Below are 26632 nucleotides of genomic sequence, written 5' to 3'. Positions count from 1 at the left end.
TTAATCAGGGTGTGCATTGATTGTTGGAACAGAGAGAGAATGGGCAATCTTTCACCCATTGCAGCTAAGAGGAGCAATAATCCTGCCCTTGATTGGAATGCCTTTGCTGCCTGAACCTTGTAATTTGATGTTTAATAGATGAAGGGTCAATGGCCGCAGGCAGCTGAGTTAATTTGTTAATATGTAACAGCAGCTCCAGTAACAATTAAAATGGTATCAAAGCCTTGATCTTGGACTGCAACTAACCAATAGTCTGGATTAAGATGATCAATTTCCCCTAGGAACTCTCTAATTTTGTATTTTTCATTGACTTTCCATTTCTTGGATGGAGTGTGTTTCATAGATCCTTTCTGGTCTTTAACCATGATTGAAATAACTGGATTTAGAAAAGTACTTAAAATGTCCAGTTTGGCCACACTGGGAGCATTCTGCACCCCCTGCTGGGCAGTCCCAGCATTTATGCTGGGTTTTCACACCACAATACAAGTTTCTCATAGTGGCTGCCAGTGTAGAGTTTTCTTTGGAGTATTTCATCTGCTACTCAACCTACCGTACAGATAAAGGAACTAACCTGAAGCTTTTGCTCTTTTTCATGAAGGCCTAATTCTGCTTGGTACTGGAGAAGATGGTATTTCCATAACTTCCACTGTTGGCCTCTCTGAGGGCCGTTGAGGCAGTCAAACAATGGGGAAGGGCTCACCAGGTACGATCATTGTTACCTCTCTCCCGTGTGCCTTCTTCCGCTGATTTGTTATGAACTGCTATCAAGGTTTCCTTCACTCTGTGGTTCCTTTGATAACACCCAAGTGTTCTTCACATTGATATCTCCACTGTTGCCACCATGTTCTGAGATAGAACCATAGAAAATTACAGCACAGAAAGAGGCCATTCAGCCCATTGTGTCTGTGCTGGCTGAAAATAAGACTTCAAAGAGGGAGTGAAACCATAGGTTGTCAATCAGGATTAGACTCTGTGTACATTGCTGTCAGGATCAATGAGGTACTTGAGGTGTTGTAAACCATGAAGGAAAATAAAAATAAACACAGGTGGCTGGAGGATGATTGAAATTAATTCATCTGACAGTTGAATCTTTTACAAGGCATTACACCTTGTACTTGTTATAGACCAAAGTTTTCAAGCGCAATGGAGAGGGTTTCAATGATTTCAGCTTGCTGGAAGCCTCAGCAACTTCAAATCAAAGCTGTGTGCATATATTGGGGCTGGGAATACAGCTGGGCAGACTGGAACCCCCTCCCCCACTCCCACTCCCGCCCCACCCCGCAGGTGAAGCCACTCTGTCAGAGGACTTTAAAGAGGTCTGCTCACACCTGTAGCTTCTGACAGAGAGAAAGGAAAATCTCTGCTGCAGAATGGAGTGCTACAGTGATTTAACATTCTGCCAGTGACTAGGAGGCATGGAGGTTAAAGTGACCTGGCCACTTCAGAATTTGCACAGCTGACAGGCAGGAATGCAGAAATTGATCAAAGGACTCCCTGAAATCACCATGCCAGGGGTGATCTTCAGGACTGCCAGGGCCAGAAAGGGCAGTCCAGCCACAGCACCCCCAGCTCGACAGAGACTGTTGAGGTCAACCTCTTGCCTCCAGCCCAAGCCCACACAACTCCCAGGAACCTTGAGGGACCCTTCCTCTGCAGCCTGGCAGTAGCAGAGGGGCAAATGGCCACTGGACTTACCTCCTCGTGCGCCCATAGGGCCCAAGGTACCTGGCCAGGGTGTCGGTGCCAGGGTGTCAGGGTGTCAGGGGGCAATGCACTGTTGGCACTGCTAAGGTGCCTGGCCTGATGGGAGGTTGAGTGGGGGGAGGGGGGTTCTGAAGGGGAAGGGGGCCTGAGTAGGGGTCTGAGGGGGGAGGGAGCTGAGTGGGTGGGGGGTCGGGTCATTTTCATGCCTGCGTGCTGTGGGCATGAAACCATTATTTGTGAATTTGGGGGAAAGGATGCCCTTCGTGGTGAGGGATTGGTAGTGTTCCCCAAGTCAGTGGGGGGAGGTCACCATTTATGTTTTTGTGGGAGGGGGGCCTGTCTCCGAGCATGGAGACTGGGTCCTCATTTAAAACTGGCAGCCCTGTCAAGGAACGGCAGAGCTGGCTGGCAGGTTGTCCGCTATGAATATATTAATATCTATCAGGTGGGAGAACAGCACCTGATAAACACATTAATATCTGTGGGAAACCCTCCAGGTTTCCTGCTGATGTGGGCATTTAGTCCCACTTCAGCAGAATCGCGGCCTACATCTGGAATGTTGTGCACAGTTGTGGTTTCCACATTGAAGAAAGGATATATGTAGTAGGGCAGAATCCAGTATTGGGGCAAAACCAGGGTGTGCATGTAACAGCAGGAAAAGGAATGTCTAAGAATGGGTTAAAACACAGGGTCCACCATAACTGCGGGCAGACATACCCAATTAACATCTCTGACTGCCGACACAGTTACTTTGCAGGTGAGATCATTTCAAGGCCTTGGTGAACAATGCAGGGTCGATACTGATTAGCAAGGCTTCACTGAGTCTAGAGAAGCCATTGTTTCTAGAAACTGGGGAGATGGGACGGCTATCACACCGTCAAGACCTATTTATCACACACATCACTTTTGTATCCCAAAACAGGTAGACAAGGATAGTCGGACACAACCGATTAGTGTGAAGTACCCAGGATAATATATCCTGCCTAATGTGATCAACTATAATCAATTCAAGCTATTCGTATCAATGATATCCTGTATTACATTACTCCGGATCCCAGAGGACAGTGTAAGTAATGTGTACAGCCTTTGTTTCTTCAGAATCAGCCTCAATACAGACTGGACTTCACTGGGTCCGGGCTGATTCTCCCTCATGTATGTGGAAATTAAACTGATTTACTGAAGCCTGACACGCACTCAAAGACTCCTTGTTTATTCCCTCCTACAATGTACTTGCTTGAAGACGGCACAGAGGAGGTTCATGAATTGATCGCTGGGATGAAGGTGTTGTATTATGATGAGAGGTTGAGAAGATTGAGCATATAATCCTCTGAGTTTAGAAGAATGAGAGGCAATCTCATTGAAACCGATAGAAATCCCGAGGGGACCTCGATACAGGAGACACTGAGAGACTGTTTCCACTAGTTGGGGAATCTAAAACGTGGGGGCACAGTTTCAGGATAACAGGTTGACCATTACAGTTGAGATCTGGAAAATTACTTCACTGAAAGGGTGGTTGATGTGTGGAATGCTTGACTGCAGAGGGTTGTGGATGCTCCATCATTAAATACATTTAAAGCTGTGATAGACATCTGGTCTCTCACTGAATTAAGGGATATGAGGAGTGGGTTGGAAAATGGAGTTGAAGCCCAAGATCAGCCATGATTGCATTGATCGGCGGAGCATACTCTTTATTTATTAGTTTATGGAACATGGGCATCACTGGCTGGCCAGCATTTATTGCCCATCCCTAGTTGCCTAAGGGCAGTTGAGAATGTCATTGCTACATCAACCACATCAAAACGCCATATGGTCTATTCCTGCTCCTATTTCTTGTGTTCTTTGGTTATTTTTGTGGAATAAAGCTCCTGTGAAGTTCCATGGGATGCTTTTTCTGCGTTAAAGACACTATTTAATGAAAGTTGTTGTTATTGTTTAGCCTAGGCTGTAGTATATCTGGAGACAAATGGAAAAACTCCTTGGCTCTAGTGACCCCCAGACTGTCATTTCAGACCAATTCACTGAGTAAAGTTTGTAGGTTAATCATTACGGCATCACAGACTGGCTTACCAATTACTGAACCCGGCATGAAGATTTGGCTTATCTCTGAGCTTCCATGGCTAGGACTTTTATCTTGGACTCATCTTGACCCCCAGGGAGGACAATCTCCACAATGGCAGCAATGATATTCAATTCTTTCCACATTCATGGGGATCCTTGCAAACATCTGGAGGGGAACGAAGACAAACTTTGTCAAGTTAGACTCTCTCTAAATTAAGGTTGACATGTTGGCCACATAATCTCCTGGGCTTTCTCTTGCTGTGTCCTGCCTGAGTTACAGCTTGGGTTAAAGTGGGAGACTGGTTGAGCCCCTCTGTATAATTTATGTCATTTTCTGTCGTCGTGTCATAGAGTCATAGAGGTTTACAGCATGGAAACAGGCCCTTCGGCCCAACTTGTCCATGCCGCCCCTTTTTTAACCCCTAAGCTAGTCCAATTGCCCGTGTTTGGCCCATATCCCTCTATACTCATCTTACCCTTGTAACTGTCTAAACGCTTTTTAAAAGACAAAATTGTACCCACCTCCACTACTACCTCTGGCAGCTTGTTCCAGACACTCACCACCCTCTGTGTGAAAACATTGCCCCTCTGGAACCTTTTGTATCTCTCCCCTCTCACCTTAAACCTATAAGAACATAAGAACTAGGAGAAGGAGTAGGCCATCTGGCCCCTCGAGCCTGCTCCACCATTCAATGGCTGATCTTTTTGTGGACTCAGCTCCACTTACCCACCCGCTCACCATAACCCTTAATTCTTTTACTGTTCAAAAATGTATCTATCCTTGCCTTAAAAACATTTAATGAGGTTTTGGTTTTGTGAAGGGGAGGTTTTGTCTCACGAACTTGATCGAGTTTTTCGAGGAAGTGATGAAGATGATTGATGAGGGTAGGGCAGTGGATGTTGTCTGCATGGACTTCAGTAAGGCCTTTGATAAGGTCCCTCATGGCAGACTGGTGCAGAAGGTGAAGTCGCATGGGATCAGAGGTGAGCTGGCAAGGTGGATACAAAACTGGCTTGGTCAAAGAAGTCAGAGGGTAGCAGTGAAAGGGTGCATTTCTGAATGGAGGGCTGTGACAAGTGGTGTTCCTCAGGGATCAGTGCTGGGACCTTTGCTGTTTGTAATATATATAAATGATTTGGAGGAAAATGTAACTGGATTGATCAGTAAGTTTGTGGACGACACAAAGGTTGGTGGATTTGCGGATAACGATGAGGACCATCAGAGGGTATAGCAGGATATAGATCAGTTGGAGACTTGGGCGGAGAGATGGCAGATGGAGTTTAATCCGGACAAATGTGAGGTAATGCATTTTGGAAGGTCTAATACAGATAGGAAATATACAGTAAATGGCAGAACCCTTAGGAGTATTGATAGGCAAAGGGATCTGGGTGTAAAGGTACACAGGTCACTGAAAGTGGCAATGCAGTTGGAGAAGGTAGTCAAGAAGGCATATGGCATGCTTGCCTTCATCGGCCAGGGTATTGAGTTTAAAAATTGGCAAGTCATGTTGACGCTTTATAGAAACTTAGTGAGGCTGCACTTGGAATATAGTGTCCAATTCTGGTCGCCACACTACCAAAAGGATGTGGAGACTTTGGAGAGGGTACAGAAAAGATTTACCAGGATGTTGCCTGGTATGGAGGGCATTAGCTATGAGGAGAGTTTGGAGAAACTTGGTTTGTTCTCACTGGAGCGACGGAGGTTGAGGGGAGACCTGATAGAAGTCTACAAGATTATGAGAGGCATGGACAGAGTGGATAGTCAGAAGCTTTTTCCCAGGGTGGAAGACTCAATTACTAGGGGGCATAAGTTTAAGGTGCAAGGGGCAAGGTTTAAAGGTGATGTACGAGGCAGATTTTTTACACAGAGAGTGGTGGGTGCCTGGAACTCGTTGCTGGGGGAGGTAGTGGAAGCGGATACGGTAGTGACTTTTAAGGGGCGTCTTGACAAGGGAATAGAGGGATATGGTCCCCAGAAGCATAGGGTGTTTTAGTAAGTCAGGCAGCATGGTCGGTGCAGGCTTGGAGGGCCAAAGGGCCTGTTCCTGTGCTGTAATTTTCTTTGTTCTTTGAGGTAGCCTCAACTGCTTCACTTGGCAGGGAATTCCACAGATTCACAACCCTTTGCATGAAGAAGTTCCTCCTCAACTCGGTCCTCAATCTGCTTCCCCTTATTTTGAGACTATGTCCCTAGTTCTCGTTTCACCTGCCAATGGAAACAACTTCCCTGCTTCTATCTTATCTATTTCCTTCATAATCTTATATGTTTCTATAAGATCTCCCCTCATTCTTCTGAATTCCAATGAGTCTAGCCCCAGTCTACTCAGTCTCTCCTCCTAAGCCAAGCCTCTCAACTCCGGAATCAACCTAGTGAATCTCTTCTGCACCCCCTCCAGTGCCAGTATACCCTTTCTCAAGTAAGGAGACCAAAACTGTACTCAGTACTCCAGGTGTGGCCTCACCAGCATCTTATACAGCTGCAACATAACCTCGCTGTTTTTAAACTCCATCCCTCTAGCAATAAAGGACAAAATTCCATTTGCCTTCTTAATTACCTGCTGCACCTGCAAACCAACGTCTTGAGATTCCTGCACAAGGACACCCAGGTCCCTCTGCACAGCAGCATGCTGCAATTTTTTACCATTTAAATAATAGTCCATTTTGCTGTTATTCCTACCAAAATGGATGACCTCACATTTACCAACATTGTACTCCATCTGCCAGACCCTCACCCACTCACTTAGACTATCTATATCCTTTGCAGACTTTCTGCGACCTCTGCACACTTTGCTCTGCCACTCATCTTAGTGTCATCTGCGAATTTTGACACACTACACTTGGTCCCCAACTCCAAATCATCTATGTAAATCGTAAACAATTGCGGTCCCAACACTGATCCCTGAGGCACACCACTAGTCACTGATCGCCAAACAGAAAAACAGCCATTTACCCCCACTCTTTGCTTTGTTAGTTAACCAATCCTCTATCCATGCTAATACATTACCCGTAACACTGTGCACCTTTATCCTATGTAGCAGTCTTTGGTGCGGCACCTTGTCAAATGCCTTCTGGAAATCCAGATACATCACATCCACAGGTTCCCCATTGTCCACTGCACATGCAATGTTCTCAAAGAATTCCACCAAATTAATCAAACATGACCTTCCCTTCATGTACCCATGCTGTGTCTTACCAATGGGACAATTTAGAACATAGAAAGCCACAGCACAAACAGGCCCTTCGGCCCACAAGTTGCGCCGATCACATCCCCACCTCTAGGCCTATCTATAGCCCTCAATCCCATTAAATCCCATGTACTCATCCAGAAGTCTCTTAAAAGACCCCAACGAGTTTGCCTCCACCACCACCGACGTCAGCCGATTCCACTCACCCACCACCCTCTGAGTGAAAAACTTACCCCTGACATCCCCCCTGTACCTACCCCCCAGCACCTTAAACCTGTGTCCTCTCGTAGCAACCATTTCAGCCCTTGGAAATAGCCTCTGAGAGTCCACCCTATCCAGACCCCTCAACATCTTGTAAACCTCTATCAGGTCACCTCTCATCCTTCGTCTCTCCAGGGAGAAGAGACCAAGCTCCCTCAACCTATCCTCATAAGGCATGCCCCCCAATCCAGGCAACATCCTTGTAAATCTCCTCTGCACCCTTTCAATGGCTTCAACATCTTTCCTGTAATGAGGTGACCAGAACTGCGCGCAGTACTCCAAGTGGGGTCTAACCAGGGTCCTATAAAGCTGCAGCATTATCTCCCGACTCCTAAACTCAATCCCTCGATTAATGAAGGCAAGTACGCCATACGCCTTCTTGACCGCATCCTCCACCTGCGAGGCCGATTTAAGAGTCCTATGGACCCGGACCCCAAGGTCCTTCTGATCCTCTACACTGCTAAGAATGGTACCCTTCATTTTATACTGCTGCTCCATCCCATTGGATCTGCCAAAATGGATCACTACACACTTATCCGGGTTGAAGTCCATCTGCCACTTCTCCGCCCAGTCTTGCATTCTATCTATGTCTCGCTGCAACTTCTGACATCCCTCCAAACTATCCACAACACCACCTACCTTGGTGTCGTCAGCAAACTTACCAACCCATCCCTCCACTTCCTCATCCAGGTCATTTATGAAAATGACAAACAGCAAGGGTCCCAGAACAGATCCCTGGGGCACTCCACTGGTCACTGACCTCCATGCAGAGAAAGACCCCTCCACAGCCACTCTCTGCCTTCTGCAGGCAAGCCAGTTCTGGATCCACAAGGCAACAGCCCCTTGGATCCCATGCCCTCTCACTTTCTCAAGAAGTCTTGCATGGGGGACCTTATCGAACGCTTTGCTGAAGTCCATATAGACCACATCCACCGCTCTTCCTTCGTCAATGTGCTTGGTCACATTTTCAAAGAACTCAACCAGGCTCGTAAGGCACGACCTGCCCCTGACAAAGCCGTGCTGACTACTTTTGATCATACTAAACTTCTCTAGATGATCATAAATCCTGTCTCTCAGGATCCTCTCCATCAACTTACCAACCACTGAGGTTAGACTCACCGGTCGGTAATTTCCCGGGCTGTCCCTGTTCCCTTTCTTGAATATAGGGACCACATCCGCAATCCTCCAATCCTCCGGAACCTCTCCCGTCTCCATCGACGATGCAAAGATCATCGCCAAAGGCTCCGCAATCTCCTCCCTCGCCTCCCACAGTAACCTGGGGTACATCCCATCCGGTCCCGGCGACTTACCAACCTTGATGCCATTCAATAGTTCCAACACATCCTCTTTCTTTATGTCCACATGCTCGATCCTTTCTGTCCTCCGCAATCCAGCAGTACAACCACCCAGATCCCTTTCCACCGTGAATACCGAGGTAAAGTATTCATTAAGCAGCTCCGCCATTTCTAACGGTTCTGCACAAACTTTTCCCCCTTCACCTTTTAAGGGTCCTATGCCTTCACATCTCATCCTTTTACTCTTGACATATTTGTAGAAAGCCTTGGGATTCTCCTTAATCTTACCCGCCAAGGTCTTCTCATGACCCCTTCTCGCTCTCCTAATTTCCTTCTTAAGCTCCTTCCTACATCGCGTATACTCCTCTAAATCCTTAACACCTCCTAGCTCTCTGAACCTTCTGTACGCCTCTCTTTTCTTATTTACCAGGTTCATCACAACCTTCGTGCACCACGGTTCCCGTACCCTACCAACACCCCCCTGTCTCATCGGAACGTTGTCATGCAGAGCTCCAGACAAACATTCCTTGAAAATCCTCCACTTTCCTTCGGTACTTTTCCCCAAGAATGCCTCCTTCCAATTTACCCGTCTAATTTCCTCCCTGATGACACTGTATTTCCCTTTACTCCAGAGAAACACTTTCCTAGCCTGCCTGACCCTATCTCTTTCCAATGCTATCGTGAAGGAGATAGAATTATGATCGCTATCCCCAAGATGCTCACCCACCGAGAGATCCTCCACCTGTCCAGGTTCATTAGCCAGCACCAGATCAAGAACAGCCTCTCCTCTAGTAGGCTTATCCACATACTGTGTCAGGAAACTCTCCTGGACACACCTAACAAACTCCTCTCCATCCAAACCCCTAGCCCTAGGGATATTCCAATCTATGTTTGGGAAATTAAAATCTCCCATCACGACAACTCTGTTATTCCTACATCTCTCCAGGATCTGTTTCCCCATCTGCTCCTCAACATCTCTGTTACTATTGGGCGGCCTATAGAAAACACCCAGCAAAGTTACCGACCCCTTCCTGTTCCTAACCTCCACCCACAGAGACTCCGTAGTCAGTCCCTCCACGGCGTCCACCTTCTCTACAGCCGTGACACTATCCCTGATCAACAGTGCCACTCCCCCCCCTCTCTTGCCTCCCTCCCTGTCCTTCCTGAAACATCTAAAACCCGGCACCTGAAGCACCCAGTCCTGTCCCTGAGACATCCAAGTCTCCGTAATGGCCACCACATCACAATTCGAAGCAGCAATCCACGCTCCAAGCTCATCCACTTTATTCACTACACTCCTGGCATTAAAATAGACACATCTCAGACCTTCAGCCTGAGCACTTCCCTTCTCCCTCACTCGTCTAACCTCCCTCTTACCCTGTCTACATTCCTTATCTATTTGCGAGCTAACCTCCTCGCTCTCAGTCCCCTCATTTCGATTCCCTCCCCCCAACCTTTCTAGTTTAAAGTCTCACCAGTAGCCTTAGCCAACCTTCCCGCCAGGATATTGGTCCCCCTGGGATTCAAGTGCCACCCGTCTTTTTTAAACAGGTCACACCTGCCCCTAAAGAGGTCCCAATGATCCAAGTACCCAAATCCTTGTCCCTTGCTCCAGTCCCTCAGCCACGCATTCATTCTCCACCGATTCCTGTTCTCACTCTCCCGCGGCACAGGCAGCAATCCCGAGATTACTACCTTTGCATTCCTCTTTCTCAGCTGTCTACCCAACTCCCTATATTCTCTTTTCATGACCCCTTCCCTCTTCCTACCTATGTCAGCAGTACCTATATGCATCACGACCTTGGGCTCCTCTCCCTCCCCCTTCAGGATTTCTGGGACTCGACCAGAGACATCCCGGACCCCTGCACCAGGGAGGCAAACCACCATCCGAGAGTCCCGTCTGTGTCCGCAAAAACGCCTATCTGACCCTCTCACCGTAGAGTCCCCAATTAGCACTACCCTCCTTTCCTTACCCCTTTGCACTACTGGGCCAGGCTCAGCTCCAGAGACACTGCCACCGCTGCTTCCCCCAGGTGGGCTGTCCACCCCAGTAGTACTCAGACAGGAGTACTTATTATTAAGGGGCACATCCACCGGGGTGCTCACCATCACCCGAGCTTTCTCCTTCCTCACTGTTACCCAGTTACCCTCCTCCCGTGGTCCCGGTGTGACCACCTGCCGATAGCTCCTGTCAATGACCTCCTCACTATCCCTAACCCGGCGAAGGTCCTCGAGCTGCAATTCCAGTTCCCTAACATGGTCCCTTAGGAACCGCAGCTCAACACACCCAGCACAGATATGGTCGTCCGGGAGGCTAGGAGCCTCCAGGACCTCCCACATCCTACATTGGGAACAACATACTGGCCTGACAGTCATAATTGCCCTTTTAAACACAGGGAAAAAAGTGAATGAAGATTATTCCTCTCTGTTCCAAATTATTTCTACCAAGGTACCCGGAGAAAAGTAACTTATAAATAAAATTTTTTAAAAATAAGAAACTCACCCCTGCTCGCCCTTTCTGCCTAAGCCCGATGAGCCAAAGCCCCTCAGTTCTCACTCAGCTCCGTCTCACTCCGCTGCCCACTCCCAACGCTGCCCGCTAGATAGTGGGACCTGCCTTTTAAACCTCCTGTGCACTAAAAAAAAAACTCAAGAGACCCTTCCCAGTAAACCCCGCGGCCACTGCCGGTTGCGCGCCAAAATTTAAAACTAAATTAAATAAATAAATAACACCCGCGGAAAAGTACTTAAAACTAATTCTTACCCCAAAAATCCTGTCACCAGTCACAGCTCTGCCTTTCTCCACAGCAACAATTTATCCCAGATGTCTCGCTATTTCTTCCTTGATGATAGATTCAAGCATTTTTCCTACTACAGAAGTTAAGCTAACCAACTACAGAAGTTAAGCTATACTTTCTAGTTTTAGACTCCCCTACCTTTGGGAAAAGATATTAACTATCTAGCTGATCTACGCCCCTCATTACTATATAGACCTCTATAGGATCACCCCTAAGCCTCCTATGCCCCAGAGAGAAAAGTCCCAGTCTATCCAGCCTCTCCTTATAACTCAAACTATCAAGTCCCAGTAGCATCCTGGTAAATCTTTTCTGTACTCTTTCTAGTTTAATAATATCCTTATGTGTCATTCTTATATGTTAAAATATCTTTATATATGTAATTCTACTGTACATTTCATTAGTTACAAAAAAAACAAACAATATTCCTTTATTAGTTTTGCTTCAAACAAAGCAAAATTGTACGATGCCTACAGACTTCTTTTTCAGTTTTCTATATTTGTGTTCATTCCAGATTTGTTTTAAAATATATCTTATTCACTTTGATCTTTTGCAGGTCATTTCTGCACTCCATGTGATGGTGCTAAAAAAGTAAGTGTACAACTTGGAGGCATCAAACTGCAGCTAACTCTTTCACCAATGTTCTTTGCAAGAAATGGCATCATTGCTAAACTCATGGTTAATTGCCTGCCTGATTGAAAGGATGGACAAATGATGAAATACATGGCCACCAGTTGACCAAGAGTGTGAGGCAGACCATCAGCAGCACGCTTTCAAATCCCTGTACTGGATAAGGTAGTTCCTGCGGTTGAACTGCATACTTTGCTCCATACTGATATCATGGCATAACATTCAGTGGACTGCAGCAGAGAGTGAAAGCATAGAAGCTTTCTTCAGAATGTCGACAGTGCAGAAGGAGGCCATTCGGCCCATTGACTCTGCACCGACTCTCTGACAGAGTATCTTACCCATGCCCCCTACCCCCTACCCCAGCCTTATCCCCATAACCCAGTGCATTTACCATGGCTAATCCACCTAACCTACACATCTTTGGACACTAAGGGGCAATTTAGCAGGAGCAATTGTAGTTATTGTTGGTGCAGACCCTACGCAGACATGGGGAGAACGTGAAAATTCCACACAGACAGTCACCCAAGGCTGGAATCAAACCTGGGTGCTGTGAGGCAGCAGTGCTAACCACTGTGCCACCATACTGGTTATCCACAGCAGCTGCCAAGCTACCCAGGCACCTTGGATCCTCCTTGCTCTTGGATCAGGAAGTACAGTGGAGTACATACCCCTGTCTACATCAATGACGATGAAGTGGAATTGGTTGGGAGCTTCAAGTTTCTAGGTGTCCAGATCACCAACAACCTGTCCTGGTCTCTCCACACTGACGCTATTGTTAAGAAAGTCCACCTACACCTCTACTTTCTCAGGAGACTAAGGAAATTCAGCATGTCCGCTACGACTCTCACCAATTTTTACAGATGCACCATAGAAAGCATCCTTTCCGGTTGTATCATAGCCTGGTATGTCTCTTGCTCTGATCAAGACCACAAGAAACTACAAAAGGTTGTGAACGTAGCCCAGTCTTATCATGCAAACCAACATCCTATCCATTGACTCTGTCTACACTTCTTGCTGCCGCGGGAAAGCAGCCAGCGTAATCAAGGTCTCCATGCACCCGGGACATATTCTCTTCCAATTTCTTCTGTTGGGAAAAGGATACAAAAGTCTGAGGTCACGTACCAACCGACTCAAGAACAGCTTCTTCCCTGTTGCCATCAGATTTTTGAATGGACCTCCCTTGTATTAAGCTGATCTTTCTCTACACCCGAGATATGACTGTAACACTATGTTCTACACCCTCTCCTTGCCTTCTCCCCTGTGTAGTCTATGAATGGTTTGTTTTGTCTGTAAACAATACTTTTCACTGTATCCCAATACGCAATAAATCAAATCAAATCAAGTCAAAATTATGCAGAAGGAGCCGAGAGAGTGGGGCAGCAGCCTGCACCCTTCCTCCACTGTAATCAAATTCCTTAGCAGAGGTTTATCTGTAAGAAGTGCGGCCTTTGAAATCACTTGGAACAACAAGGAGTCTACGACTACTCCACGGCCATTATAAATATTAATCAGATTCACTAAATCATGTAAAAATCTGGTTGCATTAAGGCTTTTCATTGATACAAAATACCTTCCTCACCCCTGACTGAAATCATTAGCCTGTGAGATTATTAAATGAGGAAAGTGTTTTGAAGTCCCTCCATCTAATTTTTACAAGTATTACCATATGCTCAGAATCTACAGGTGCCGTCAAATAAAAAGTAGAAAAGCAGCTCTTCAACTTCCAAATTACCATCAAATGTTTTCTTCATTAAAAGCGGCAGTTCCCAGCTTTCTGTGCCTTTTAATGGGCATCACAAAATGTTTAAAGGTACAGAAGCAGATTGTGTTAAATCTGAATACAGCTCCTAGATAATGTAATCCAGATAGTACAGTCTACAGATAGAACACTTCCTGCGTAGCACCATCCCCAATTCCATACAATTATCCTTCACTCAAGAGAAAGAGACCTCTCAACTTTCAGTCTGTCCATAAAGTTGATTGGGCTGAGAATGGGATAATTCTGCAGAATCATAAATCAACTGGCTTGTACAACTGCTGCATTTCCCCGAATTAAAATGGGCGCAGAAAGGATGCAGAGCTTTCCCATGGATGAAACAAGGATCATTCTAACTGGACTGATTCACGAGAATGATTCGTGGACTGAGGAACTTCGGTTATGTAGATAGAATGGAGAAAAAAGGTCCTGGCCCCTGTTCATCTTAATAATTGAGAGATCCACTACTGCAAACATTAAATTCAACTATTCAATTATATGAGACTTGTGACAATATACAAGGCAGAAACACAACACGGAGCAATGTCACATCTTTACAAGTCCTATGGTTGTCTTTATAAAACAACTAAATTGGCTATTATTTTGTATTCACAAATATATCAATAGATGCATTTATTGAGTTGGTAAATTATTTTCCTATGTTTAATCTCAAACAACAGACAGGTACTCTGACCAAAATCACATGCCTCATCACTGATTTTTTTATGGTCAGCTCCCAGGCTGCTGGCACAACCTAAGACTTTAATGTGAGGCGATATATCAGAAAAAAAACCCCTGTGAATGCTGGATTTTCATAGAAAGTCATAGAAACCCTACAGTACAGAAAGAGGCCATTCGGCCCATCGAGTCTGCACCGACCACAATCCCACCCAGGCCCTACCCCCATATCCCCACATATTTAACCGCTAATCCCTCTAACCTACGCATCTCAGGACACTAAGGGCAATTTTTAGCATGGCCAATCAACCTAACCCGCACATCTTTGGACTGTGGGAGGAAACCGGAGCACCTGGAGGAAACCCACGCAGACACGAAGAGAATGTGCAAACTCCACACAGACAGTGACCCAAGCCGTGAATCGAACCCAGGTCCCTGGAGCTGTGAAGCAGCAGTGCTAACCACTGTGCTACCGTGCCGCCCTACCGGCCACTACCGCCCTATTGACCACTACCGAACATCCTTTTGTAAGATTTGTTGGAGAACTGGCAGCTCAGCTGAGACTGGATGTCAGACAAGCAATGTGACAAAGAGAGGCGGTGGGGAGGTGATGGCGAGATAGTGCCGTGAATCATACATGTGGATCCTGACATCATGTCTTCACTGAGAGACAGCCTGTAACAGAAGGGATCCAAGGAGATACTGTCAGGGGGCATCAGAGATGATAACATGGGGATAGGAGGAGAAATTATTGCAGGTGATTCTTTGGCTGTGATTTGATATGTAAATGTAGAACTAGTTTTTAAAAAAATTATTCCTTGGTTGTGGACTGTAGAAGTATTGGATTGCAATAACTGGCGACCAGGAACTAACAACAATAGATATTTATTGACAGCAACTGAGTTACTCTAACACACTGTGTGTCTGCCCGCTTTCCAGGAGAGCTTCTGCACTCCTGACATGTGACCTTTTGTACCCTTGTCTTCCCAGCGTCCACATAACCACCCAGTCTATATCTTGCCCATTTAAGTTGGGACAACTGGTAGTACTGAGGTGTAACAGTTCAGAAGACAATGACAAAATATAAACTATTTACAACACATAAAATTAAACAGGGTAACCTTGGTCGAGTTTCTGGGTGTAGTACCTTTGCAAAGAGATAGAGATGACGAACCGCTGATCACGCAGTATCAGCCTGCCTTGTACAGTTAGCTCCTCTCACATAGAGAAGACTGTGTGAAGGTTGTGGGAAATCTCCTTTAGACTCAGGCTGGCCTTGCATAATGACCTCACGGAGCTGCGTGCGGTTGAGATCTGCCTGTGAGGCATCCTTACGTTCTCCATTTTGTTGAGATGAGAGGACTTGTATGGTCATGATGTCAGTGTCCACTTCACAATCTGCCTGGTCAGTGATAGGTAGGAAGGCTCTGGAAAGAGCATCAGCAAGGTCCAGCTCCTTGCCACGCTTGTAGACGACACTGAGTTTCAGCGCTGTAGCTTGAGCATCAACAGCTGCAGTCATGCAGACACAGTGTGAAGGGGTTTTTTAACAGTAATGATGAGCAGCTGATGATCACTTTCAACAGGACGACCAAATATGAAGTCATGAAACTTCTGACAAATGAAGACAAGGGCAAGGAGCTCCTTCTCGATTTGGCCGGAATGAGTTAAAGTTTATTTATTAGTCACAAGTAAGCCTTACATTAACACTGCAATGAAGTTACTGTGAAATTCCCCTAGTTGTCACACTCTTGCGCCTTTTCGGGTCAGTGCACCTAACCAGCACGTCTTTCAGAATGTGGGAGGAAACCGGAGCACCCGGAGGAAACCCACACAGACACGGGGAGAATGTGCAAACTCCAAACAGACAGTGACCCAAGCCAGGAATCAAACCATGTCCCTGGCGCTGTGAGGCAGCTGTGCTAGCCACTGAGCCGCAATGTCTCAGTGTCCGTGAGGGCCCTTAATGCGAGGGCTACTATTCTGCTATTCTGGATACAAATCTCACCAAGTGGGTGCTGGGAGGCATCTACTGATAGGAGTACAGGGCTCAAATGCCTAAATATTGTAGCACCAGCGGGGCTGAGAGTACTTGTTTGAGCTGGTTAGATAAAACACCATGCTCCTGCCAGCACCAGGCGACACCTCGGTGGAGGTGATGACGAAAGGGTCTGGCGACCTCTCACTGTAGCAAGGGATGAATTTGGAAGGATAATTTATCATACAAGGAATCACTGCAAGGCATGCTTGTCCTCGGGAATGGATCATACAGCCATTATTTTGTCTGGATCTGGATTTACACCATCGGCTGTGAGCAAGTGACCCACATAAGGAACCCAGTTGACCCTGAATGTGCAGTTAGCAGGGTTGAACTTTAATTGTATGTTCCTGATTCTGCTGAGGATGAAACAAAAATATACATCATGTTCTTGCAGTGTACAACCCCAGCACAGGATGTCAATGATGATGATTTCTCAGGGTTGTTCTACAAAGAGCTGTTCCAAGCACCATTGGAAAACCTCACTGCCAGTGCAGATCCCACTGGGCACATGGAGGAAATAGTATTTGCTTACTGGAGACATGAACATGGTGAGTTTCGAGGATTCTTCATCCAGTGGAATTTGTCAGAACCTACGCTTGGCATCCAGGATGCTGAAGACCTTGACATTGGACACGTCAGCTATAACCTGCTCTACTGTGTTCATTGGGTGATGAGGTCTGAACCGTGCCTTATTCAAATGGACTATGTCAATACAGACCCTGACCGTGCTGTCTTTTTTTACTGCAACCACTATTGCTGAAATCTATTCTGTTGCCTCGTCTAAGGGGCTATTACACCTAGTGTCATGTGGTCTAGGGCATTGATTACTTTTTGCTTCATCGCTAGGGAGGTCCTTCTTGGAGCACAGACCATGGGAGGAATCAAGTCATCTAACCTCATATGATGTACCACAGGTAACTTCCCAATGGTGTCACAGTTGAATAGGTCATTATATTCCATTGTTTCTGGAGTCTGGTGCTACAGAGTGTATATGTCTGGACCAAGGTGGATTAAACCTAGTCTGATGCTGTCCAGAAGACCCAAAAGCAACTTCACATTTTGATCAACAACATGAAACTGAAAACTGCCCTGTGTGCATTGGGGAGTGACCCTCTGTGCGTATGCCATGAGGTCCACTTGAGTGTTGGGATTTGGTGCAGCATGTGGGTCGACTTTCCACAACAACTGCCTGGGCAGGTCATTACAATTTGCTCCTGTGTCGATCTTCACTTTTATTTTAGCCTTGCTCCAGGGGCACTCTGTAATGTGGTGAAGATCTTGCCCTTTCCTGTAATGGTGTCGACGCTCTCACGGTAAAGTGATTTTGGAGGCCGACAGTGCAGAAGGAGGCCATTCAGCCCATCGAGCCTGCACCGACCACAATCCCACTCAGATCCTATCCCCTTAACCTCCCCATATTTACCCTGCTAGTCTCCCTGACACAAAAGGGCTATTTACCATGGCCAATCAACCTTATTGTATACCCAAGTAGTATATTGTTTGGCATAAAGCCCACTTGCTTAATCAGATACTTAAGAACAAACTGGCTAAAATATTGAAGGATATAAATAAGTAAATGCTGATGTTGCTCTGATTGAGCTCCAATTTATTTACCCTGTTTGTGCTCTCAAACCTGGAGAACTGACGGCTGCGAGGTGGCTGCTGTGACTTGGATCTGCAGCTTTTCGTGATTTGGTTCCATTTGCCAGACTTGTTACAGCGTTTATCAAACATGTAGATCTCTGAGTAATGGCCACCACAGTTGGAGCAGGGTGCGCCTGTACCCTGAAAACTTCTGTTTTCACCACTTTGCTGCTTCCTTCTGACTCTCATTCAACATGATGTGGAGATGCTAGTGTTGGACTGGGGTGAACACAGTAAGAAGTCTCACAACACCAGGTTAAAGTCCAACAGGTTTATTTGGTAGCAAATACCATAAGCTTTCGGAGCGCTGCTCCTTCGTCAGATGGAGTGGAAATGTGCTCTCAAACAGTGCACAGAGACACAGAAATCAAGTTAGAATAGAATAGAATCCCGACAGTGCAGAAGGAGGCCATTCAGCCCATCGAGCCTGCACCGACCACAATCCCACTCAGATCCTATCCCCTTAACCTCCCCATATTTACCCTGCTAGTCTCCCTGACACAAAAGGGCTATTTACCATGGCCAATCAACCTTATTGTATACCCAAGTAGTATATTGTTTGGCATAAAGCCCACTTGCTTAATCAGATACTTAAGAACAAACTGGCTAAAATATTGAAGGATATAAATAAGTAAATGCTGATGTTGAAACTGAAAAGCAAAGAGTATAAAACAAATAGAATAACTGATGATTTCATTGACCACTCACACAGGGGATTCAGAAATGCCAGGGCAGTCATCGGTTATTTTAAGTGTGAATAATAAATAAATCTCTATTCCATATCTTACTTGGCCCTGACATTATTGGTATGGGCTTCAAAGCCAGAAATGTCTCGTTCAAACACTTCATTCCCTAAGGTGTCAATATTTTCCATTGCAATCTACTGCTTGTCTAGTGAAATGAAAAATGTGGCATTTATTGTAAGGAAGTCACTGAGCTATTCCTCACACAGAGGGAAGATCTGAATGCTTGAAATAAATTATTCATGGCAGATATTTAATTACATTTTATTCAGCTGCAGCTCAGAGCACTCTTGCCTCTGAGTCAGAAGGTTCTGGGTCCAATTCTGAGTCTGGAGAATATCATCTGAGCTGACAGTGCGGAATGAGGGAGCGTTGGACTATTGGAGGTTGGACTTTTGAATGCGACATTACGCATAGGCCCTGTCCAGCCTCTCAGGCAGATAAAAGAGGACAATCGTCAAAGAGGAGCAAGGGAATTCTCCTCAGTCATCCGTCAAGCAACGTTGCTAAATGGGGTATCTGGTCATTAGCTTGTTGTCATCTATGGGATCCTGCTGTGCGTAAATTGATTTGACTTGATTTACTGTCACATGTACTGGGATACAGTGAGACGTATTAGGCCCAATTCTCCCATTGCGACCCGCAACTTTTCTGGTGGGTTGGGTTGGGAGATGCACATGTTGGCCATTTCGCGGGTTCCCCGCGAATATTTACGGCCCACGCGCATCTCCCAAACGGAAGAAAATGGTGTCACTGAGAACGCGCAGAAGTCTGGCGGGAAATGAGGTTAGTAATTTGAATATGTTTTAAATGTAATTTAAATGCCATTTCAATATGATTATCCGTTCTGTGCCGGCCCCGATAGCATCTCCCATCCCGCCAAGAGTATTTCATTCCGGCGGGGTTTAGGGTAACTCCCCACATTTGGGGATAAACACAGAACACAGAACAGTACAGCACAGAAGTTACAGAATACTAATTAGAATGCGAATCCCTACAGCCAGCCAGGTCTTAAAGGTACAGACAATGTGGGTGGAGGGAGCATTAAACACAGGTTAAAGAGATGTGTATTGTCTCCAGACAGAACAGCGCTCCGAAAGCTTATGGTATTTGCTACCAAACAAACCTGTTGGACTTTAACCTGGTGTTGTGAGACTTCTCATTCAACACACAGAGGCTGATGTCAGATTCCAAGCTTAAACCTTTCTAACGAAGAAGCTGCTTGCAGTCAACATCACTACGGATCTCACACACAATGATATCTCTGACCACCTTGACGGTGAGTGTGCGAAAAGCGCATTTCTTCACGAGTATTTTTAAAGTATGACTGAGTAGACTTGTCAGAATTTTGGTAGTTTGTATTGGATGTGCGTCTATCCAGTACGATGCTCTTTACTGGCATGCAGATGTGCTCAAACTTTTTCAGCAATATTTCAGGATCTTCTTCTTCTTTCTCTGTTTGAAAAACAAAGGATTCATATTTCTCAACCGCCTCAGCACCTGCTAAATTTTGGAGAGTGAACGTCTGTATTTTCTTTGATTTGTCCAATAGGCCGTCACCACAGTAGATATGCCACTCTTTGGAATTTCGTCCAGTTGTCTGTAACGTTTTCATCAAACACAATGGGTCAATCAGTGAAGTCCCTGTGACATTCTGCCAAATCCTGATACCATCTAGAAGTATTGGGTTGCAATAAGTGGCGATCAGGGACTTACAACAATGGATATTTATTAACAGTAACTGAGCAGCGCTTACACACTGAGTCTCTGCTTGCACTCTAGGAGAACTCCCGTGCTCCCGACATGTGACCCCTTTTGTACCCACGTCAGCCCAACATTTTCAAAGTTTAAAGTTCATAAAGTTTATTTTATTAGTGTCACAAGTAGGCTTACATTAACACTGCAATGAAGTTACTGTGAAAATCCCCCAGTTGACACACTCCGGTGCCTGTTTGGGTACGCTGAGAGAGAATTTAGCATGGCCAATGCACCTAACCAGCATGTCTTTCAGACTGTGGGAGGAAACCGGAGCACCCGGAGAAAACCCACGCAGACACAGGGAGAACGTGCAGACTCCACACAGACAGTGACCCAAGCCGGGAATTGGACGCAGGTCCAATTGACCTGGTGACAGTGAAGGAATGATAACATATTTCCAAGTCAGGTTGGTGAGTGGCTTGGAGGGAAACATGCAGGTGGTGGTGTTCCCATGTACCTGCTGCCCTTATCCTTCTAGGTCTACCTTTAGCTACTCATGCACTTAAAAATAAAAGTTCAAAAATTGCACATAAATTGGCTGATTCTTTGTAGCTTGTTCACAGGAAGCAGATAGTTTTCATGCCTGCTGTTTGAGAAAAAGGCAGTTAAAATGATACAATCCTTCATTTTATTTTTGCTGGTGCAATTGCCTGGTTTTCACATTCACTTTCTGCAGAGCAGCGCCACCTGGAAGAGATCATGGGTTTGGAAGGTGCCTTGTTAAGTTCCTGTAGTGTAGCTTGTATGCAGTACACATTGCTACCACGGTGCAGCAGTGGGGGAAAAGAGTCAGTCTTTAGATTGGTGGAAGGGATGCCCCCAATCAAGTGGGCTGCTTTGTCCTGGTTGATGTTGAGTTTCTTGAGTAAGACGAAGGAAATTTGGCATGTCAGCTACGACTCTCACCAACTTTTACAGATGCACCATAGAAAGCATTCTTTCTGGTTGTATCACAGATTGGAATTGCACTCGTGCAGGCTAGTGGATAGAATTCCATCACACTCCTGACTTTTGCCTTGTAGATGGTGGACAGGCTTTGGGAAGTCAGGAGATGAGTTACTCTCTGATAAATTCCCAGCTTCTGACCTGCTCTTGTAGCTGAAGTATTTGGATGGCTGGTCCAATTCAGTTTCTGGTCAACGAATGTTGATAATGAGGGATTCGGCAATGGTACTGTGACTGAATGTTAAGGGGAGATGATTAGATTCTCTCTTGTCAGAGATTGTCATTACCTGGCATTTGTATGGGGTGAAAATCACTGGCTAGCCATCAACCCATGTCTGAAATGTTGTCCAGGTATCGATGCAAATAGACATAGACTGATTCAGTATAAAATCCTCAGAAAAAGTAGAGAGGAGAAGTTACCAAGGACGAGAGTTATAAGAAGTAAGAACTGTTCTTGGAACAGAGAATGTAAAGAAATGACTTCATGCAGGTCTTTGTTTTTTAAAGCCTGCAATCGCTTTTACCTTAAGTAAAACCTTAAATACAATACAACCAATTTTAAAGTGGAACTGAATCAATAGCCTTGTGGGCACCTTTGTTAACATGAAGCTGAAATTGAAGTTTAAACCTTTCTTAGTACACAAAAATTTAACTTTTTTGATTTGATTTATTGTCAAATGTAATAGTATACAGTGAAAACTATTGTTTCTTGCACGGTATACAGACAAAGCAAACCATACAGAAAGAAGGAAAGGAGGGAGTGCAGAATGTAGTGTTACAGTCATAACTAGGGTGTAGAGAAAGACCACCTTAATATGAGGTAGGATCATTCAAAAGTCTGATGGCAGCAGGGAAGAAACTGTTTTTGAGTCAGCTGGTATGTGACCTCAGACTTTTGTAGGGCCTGTTTCCATGCTGTAAATCACTATGATTCTATCTTTTCCCCGATGGAAGAATGTGGAAGTGAGTATGTCCAGGGTGCGTAGAGTCATTGATTGTGCTGGCTGCTTCTCCAAGGCAGTGGGAAATGTAGACAGAGTCAATGGATGGTAGGCTGGTTTGTGTGATGGACTGGGCTTTGTTTATGACCCTTTGTAATTTCTTGCAGTCTTGCACAGAGCAGAAGCCATACCAAGCTGTGATTCGACCAGAAAGAATGTTTTCTATGGTGCATCTGTAAAAATTGATGAGAGTCGTAGTGGACATGCCAAATTTCCTTCGCCTCCTGAGAAAAATAGAGGCATTGGTGGGTTTTCTTAACTACAGTGTTGGCGTGGACAAACCAAGACAGGTTGTTGGTGATCTGGACACCTAGAAACTTGAACTTCTCGACCATTTCCACTTTGTCCCCGTTGATGTAGACAGGGGTACGTCCCTGTCTACATCAATTTAAACTTATACCTTATTACCAATACACACAATACCAAAAAATATTTCAACTCTCTATTTTCTTACACAAGATCTAGCAGGGAAATGAAGAAAAAGCTTTTCACTCAGAGTTATTGGGATCTGGAATGCTTGAACTGAAAAATTGGTGGAAGTCTCCAAATGTGAATTTGATAGGTACTCAAGGGTGAACGTATATAGGATCACAGATAAAAAACATGGATGTAGGAGTAGACAGGACCACTCCTTCACTGAGTCAGCACAGGCATGGCTGGCCGAGTGTTCATGTTTCCTGCTGCAAGTTTCTACAATTCTGTTTTTGTTAGACTATAACATTAGAGATGTTATCTTACTCTTTCAGAGGGTCTTGAACATGGTGGCACATCAGAAACCCATGTCAAAAATCAGGGCATGTGGAGTCAGGGTCAGATAGAAGAATGAATTCGAATATGGTTACAAAATAGAAAACAGAAGATTGGAGTTAAAATATTTCTTGGGGTGGCAGGAAGGGAGAAGATACCACTTTCCATCTTGTTGTAGTGCTGCCTTCATGTTTTCACTTTTGAATCTGCGGAAATGAACTTTATGAAATGGAAATGAACCAGACTTATCTCTCCAAGGACAGGAATCATTCTAAAAGTTTCTGTGGACTGTTATATTTATTGATAATATACAAAAAAAAACTTGCTGAAGGATGAATATTGGTCATGAGACCAGGAAGAGGGGGGGGGGGGAGGAGACTTTTAAAAAATCCATTTGTGGAACATGGGCGTCACTGGCTGGGCCAGCATTTATTGCCCATTCCTAGTTGCCCGAGGGTAGTTGAGAGTCAACCACATTGCTGTGGCTCTGGAGTCACATGTAGGCCAGACCAGGTAAGGACGGCAGATTTCCTTCCCTAGAGGTGGGTTTTTCCAACAATAGACAATGGTTTCATGATCATCAGTAGATTCTTTGTTCCAGATATTTTTTATTGAATTCAAATTCCACTGGCTGCCGTGGCGGGATTTGAACCCGGGCCCCCAGAACATTAGCTGAGTTTCCGGATTAATAGCCGAGCGATAATACCACCAGGCCATCGCCTCCACTAGTCTCACTTCTTTATGCTATGTTGATTTGCTGAGGGCAGACTGTGAGACCTGCAAAATATTCTTCAAAGATATCAATGGACAATTCCACACGATGTGGAGATGCCGGCGTTGGACTGGGGTAAACACAGTAAGAAGTTTAACAACACCAGGTTAAAGTCCAACAGGTTTATTTGGTAGCAAAAGCCACACAAGCTTTCGGAGCTCCAAGCCCCTTCTTCAGGTGAGTGAAGAAGGGGCTTGGAGCTCCGAAAGCTTGTGTGGCTTTTGCTACCAAATAAACCTGTTGGACTTTAACCTGGTGTTGTTAAACTTCTTACTGTGGATTCCACACGAGGCAGTGGCCCACAGCTCTGTCTCATCCAAGAAATCAACTGAAGTTCACACAGATCCGCGAACAGATATCCTCCCACAGAGCTCTTCACCTGGCTTTTCTCTTCATTCTTTCATGGGGTGTGGCATTTGTGGTCCATCCCTAATTGCCCCTGAGAAGGCAGTGGTGAACTGGTGGTGCTTTGCTTCGAATAGACCTTGAGAGCTTTTGCATCTCAGTCAAAAAGGTGGCATTTCAGGCAATGCAGCACTCCTTCAGTGCTGCAAACACCCCCACAGCCGAAGTGTCAAAACTCAACTAGAATATGAATAAAAAGAGAATTAGAGGCAGAACACTTTTGCACTCAACAATGAAAGTTCAAAAATTCCCCATAAATTGGCTGATTCTTTGTCATTTGTTCACAGGAAGCAGACAGTTTCATTCTTGCTGTGTTGAGGAAAGGCAGTTAAAACTATACAATCCTTTTGCTGCTTTTTTTTGCTGCTGCAATTGCCTGGTTTTCACATCCACTTGCTGGAGAGCAGCGCCACCTGGTGACCGCATTATAATTAGAAAATAAGTAGCCTGGATGTTGCAGCCCCGATAGTGGGTGCTCGCTGCTATTGAGGGGCGGAACGGCACCGTAACTGTTGGCGTGCGCACATGTCCACACTTGGACTGGAAACTGGGAGTTGCAGTGTACGTCAATGCACTCTGAAGGAGCATCCAGTGGTGGCGCTAGCAAGTTGTACTTTGTCAGTTTGGGCTGATTGGCTACGAGGTGGACTGAACACTGTTTAAATTGGTAAAAGCTAAATACTGCTGATGCTGGAATCTGAAACAAAAACAGAAAATGCTGGCAAATCTCAGCAGGTCTGACAGCGTCTGTGGAGAGAGAGAATAGAGCCAAAGTTGCGAGTCAGGATGAAGGGTCATCAAAACGTTGGCAGCAGCAGGAATCATAGAATCCTACAGTGCAGAAGGAGGCCATTCAGCCCATCGAGTCTGCACCGAGCACAATCCCACCCAAGCCCTATCCCCATTTACCCTAGCTAGTCCCCCTGACATTAAGGGACAATTTATCATGGCCAATCCACCCAACCTGCACATCTTTGGACTGTTGGGAGGAAACCAGAGCACCCGGAGGAAACCCACGCAGACACAGGGGGAACATGCAAACTCCACCCAGTGACTTAAGCCGGGAATTAAACCTGGGTCCCTGGCGCTGATCTTTAAATGTATGTGACTTCTTATCAATATTTTTTCTTTGATGTTTAATGTGGCTATAAAAATATATCCAATCTTTTAAAATTCTGCCGACATGCATCTGACATTGTAAAATGGTTTCAAAGTAACAGACTTTTTTTAATAGAGGATAATCAGGCTGTTGAAATTATGTTTCTGGCACCAGGACTGATCAAGGGGCATTTTACAGTACTCTGTAGTTAAGGTCTTGAGGAATGTGGTGGCCTGTTGCCTACAGGAAGGAATGACTCTCCGCCTCGAAAAATCGGTGAAATGGTGATCCCAACGTGAATGTCACTGGACTCATGCCTCAAGGTCCACTTGATGAAGCCATGGCTGCCCCTGCCAGGGTTGGCTAGAGGACATTGAGAATGGCAAAATCCCTCTTCCGTCCCTAGGAAATAAGACAAAAAGCAACATTGATGGAGGCTCTATGTGCCATTTTATCTTAGCAGCAAAGACTTGTCGAAAGACATTTAAGATAGTTATTGCAAACAAGGTTAACTACAGCTGCTTCGGCCAAGCTTTTACCATACTGTGTTAATTAACTATTTTTCTTCCTTTTAAACCGTTGTACCAGTGAAATGTTTTATGTGCTAACTAGGAACACAGGACTTAGGAGTCGGAGTACAAGAAAGCTTGTAGAAGAAATCCAGATACAATCAATGGAGATCCATCTAAGATGCCAAAAGACGATGCCGGACTAAGCTCGTGTCCCAGGCTAGCTACACGGACTCCCACTGACGATGGCAAGGTCTGCAAGACGTAACAGGTTACAAGATGAGGACATGTAAAATTGCCGGCTCCAACGCCTTCCTCTCTGATGAGCTTGTTTTGAGCAAGAGGTCAGCGAGAGCATGCCTTCTGCCCTGGAAGCCTCGGCCAAATCGGTATCAGGGATCACCATCGCAGACATCAGAGCAGCCTTCTCGAAAGCCAAACCACAGAAAGCGACTGGCCCAGATGGGATACCCGGACAAGCACTCAGAACCTGTGCGGACCAGCTGGTGGGGGTATTCGCAGACATCTTTAACCTCTCCTTACACCGATCTGAGGTCTCTATCTGCTTCAAGAAAACATAGGAACATAGAAAATAGGTACAAAGTA

This window comes from Mustelus asterias, chromosome 1 (assembly GCF_964213995.1).
Source record: "Mustelus asterias chromosome 1, sMusAst1.hap1.1, whole genome shotgun sequence".
NCBI lineage: Eukaryota > Metazoa > Chordata > Chondrichthyes > Carcharhiniformes > Triakidae > Mustelus > Mustelus asterias.
The sequence above is the reverse complement of the archived record's forward strand: the minus strand, read 5'-3'. Positions refer to the sequence as shown.